The following is a 3,561-nucleotide window of genomic DNA, read 5'->3' on the forward strand; positions in this document are numbered from 1 at the left end:
CGTAACTTCTTTTAGTTTTTCCTTGTGGTCGGCAAATAGCTTTATGGTGCGCTACCGCCACCTTCTGGTCGGGACAGGGAACCGCGGTAAATTCAATTCAATTCAAATGTTAAATGCAAGCAGTGGTTCAAAAGGACTATGTACATGTACTCAAATCAATTGAATTAAGTTATTTGTACTTTTATTATGACTTAACGTATTTTAAAAGGAACTTTGCATAATCAGATTATTAATACAAAATATCATCAACAAATAATTCTCTCTAATCAGTCTGTTTACTGGTTCCACTTATTATTTATTCATCATTCTCATTCTCTATTTCAGAGCTTTTCATATTGTAATATAATACTTATATAATAATATAAAATTAGTTAGTGCAGCACCCTTTGCACTATGCTCCATAATTCAAAACTTTGCACTCTTCATTGCACTAATGTCTCAACTTGTCCATATTGTTTCTGTTTATAGTGTGTATATATTGTTTGTTTTGGTGTTGTTGTTTTTTTGTATGAGTAAGCACGATGTGAGCAATACAGTCCAAAGCGAAATTCCTCGTATGTGTCCTCATACCTGGCAAATAAAGCTTATTCTGATAATTTTCATATATTATGATGAATAGAAATGAGTTTGTAATAATGTTTTAATACATATTAGAAAAACAACTACATCAGTCCAGTACAGGAATCAGAGTCTATCAAAAGTAGTCCCAGATAATAGAGTGAATACATTCTTCAGCCTTGTGTGAATGCTAATTAGTCATCTTGCATCAGTTTAAAACATAACAAGACTTGTTATGTGACCTACTTATTTGTCCCGCCTGATTTCTGTCTGGAAAAATGAGCGGAAAAGGAAGTTGACATTCTAAACTGTCGTGATTGGTCCTCAAACATAAAGTCCCGCGTTCTCTTGCTGTGGACTGGTCAAAGCGCCCGTCCATCTCTGCGCACAGCAGTTACGCCTTCCGTAGAAATACAACGTTAGCGGGAACTTGGAGTCATTCGCGCTTTCTCTACTGGGTCTGGACGGAGTTCGTGTTCTGCCTCACCGAGGGGAAGATTACTTTGTAGCCGGACAGCTGCTGTTTTCTCGGGAGACGATTACTATCACACTTTGCCAGCATGCATGTGATAAAGCGAGGTGGGTTGTTTTCTGTTGTGAATGAACAGGCCTCAGCTAGCTTTAGTGTTATTTGTCAATGATGTGTGTTTTGCCGACTTACCGGTATTTTGAAATGACAGCGACTGATCTGCTGCTTCCAGGTAACTAACACGCATGGCTTGCTTGAGTCGGTGAAACCATAGGGTAAAACAGCATGAAGCCTGTTAGCTAATTTTAGCTGGTAGCTAGCTCTCTAAGTTAACTTTGGTTAACTTAGCTAGGTAAGCAAGCTAACGGTAGTTATCTAGTGCAACATAGCAGGGTAACGTTACAGTCAGGTTGTCAACGATTTATTTAGTCAACTCACCTATTAGCGTTAGGTTAACAAGCAAAATTTAGACTGGTAACTAGCTGGCCGTACTAATACACGTTGGTTAAAATATAATTTCTGAGTCCATCTGCAGCAGGTGTTTGTTGACATGTCTTTGTCATATTTGGCGCCAAAAGGTAAAGTTAAGAGGACAGGCCTAACAGTTTATCTGTTTACGTTACCTGAACGTCAACGTAGACCTCAGTGAGGTTCTAGTTGGAAGAAATGTTAGTTTATTTGCTCAGGCTGTGGTACCTTTGTCGGCCTGAGTGAGCTCTTTGTCTTTAGCTCCGTATGGTTGGACCTCCGTGTCACGCAGCTGCGTTCACTGCTTTGGTTTCCAGTAGTAATCCAACCTGGATACATTTGTGGTTAAAGTGTATTTCACAAACATTACAACACAACATTGTGAAAGCCTAATAGTTTCCATACAAAAGTGACTGTCGCAACTAATTAGTTTTTTAGTTTTTTTGTTTTTAGTTTAACGCTATTCATATTTAGTCCTTTTGAACTGACGTTTAAGGACTAAGTGAAACAACAATAATTGATGACCACACCAAGGTACATTATCATGTAGTAGTAGTAGTAGTAGTAGTAGTGGGATAAAACAGTACATTTACTTAAGCACTGTACTTGATACCGTTTTAGTTTACTGAGTATTTACGTTTTATGATTCTAACATTACTCTTGTACTTTTACCCCACTACATTTGTTCAATAGTTTTAGTTCCTGTGCAGATATACATTAATACTATATATACTCACTCACTCTTATAGGTTAAGTTACCTAGCAGTATTTAAAGTAGTTAACATCCAATCCACCTTTACCAGCTGCAACATATTAAAGTGATGAACACACAATGCATGATTCTGAAATTGTCAGTTCTGCATAATGACTATATATATATATATATATATATATATATATATATATATATATATATATATATATATATATATATATATATATATATATATATATACTATATTTAAAAAAAATATCTGCCTATTTTGTTTTAATGGTCAAATAGAACAAAGGAACATCAAAATAAGTTAAAGTTCTGATAATGTATAAAAATACTAACTTAAGATATGAAACTTAAAGTCCTTTTGAACAAAAACACATTAACAAAAATAATCAGTGTTGCCAAAAGGGACTCTGTAGAGCGCCCTCTGGACAAACTATACAACGCCAACGCTCATAACATGGTTGACGGTCCGTTTTAATTATTTACTTTTTTTTAAATATTCATTTATCAGAACTTTTGTCATTATAAATACCGATTGGGGAAATGCCTAATATCGCCCTGCCTCTATTTTGTACTGTTAAGATTTTGAATGCAGTACTTAAAATGACTTAATGAGTCTTTACTGTTCATTGATTGTGTAATTTAGCTGACTGCCAACTCTAAAACCGTGGTGCCTGGGTTAACTGAAGTGCTTTATTTGTTTATTTTTCAGATGGACGCCAAGAGCGCGTCATGTTTGATAAAATCACCTCTCGCATCCAGAAGCTGTGCTACGGACTGAACTCTGACTTTGTGGATCCGGCCCAGATAACGATGAAGGTGATCCAGGGTTTGTACAACGGGGTCACCACCGTGGAGCTCGACACGCTGGCGGCCGAGATTGCCGCCACTCTCACAACTAAACACCCCGACTACGCCATCCTCGCTGCGCGAATCGCCGTCTCAAACCTGCACAAAGAGACAAAGAAGGTGTTCAGCGACGTGATGGAGGACCTGTACAACTACGTTAACCCGCTAAATAAACGCCACTCTCCCATGATCTCAAAGGAAACGCTCAACATCATCCTCGAGAACAAAGACCGCCTCAACTCGGCCATCATTTTTGACCGAGACTTCTCCTACAATTTCTTCGGCTTCAAGACTCTGGAGCGGTCCTACCTGTTGAAGATCAACGGCAAAGTGGCCGAGCGACCGCAGCACATGCTGATGAGAGTGTCTGTTGGGATCCACGAGACGGACATTGACGCAGCCATCGAGACCTACAACCTGCTGTCAGAGAAGTGGTTCACCCACGCCTCCCCTACGCTCTTCAACGCAGGAACCAACAGGCCGCAGCTGTCCAGCT

The sequence above is a fragment of the Etheostoma spectabile genome, chromosome 3 (genome assembly GCF_008692095.1).
Source record: "Etheostoma spectabile isolate EspeVRDwgs_2016 chromosome 3, UIUC_Espe_1.0, whole genome shotgun sequence".
Taxonomy (NCBI): Eukaryota; Metazoa; Chordata; class Actinopteri; order Perciformes; family Percidae; genus Etheostoma; species Etheostoma spectabile.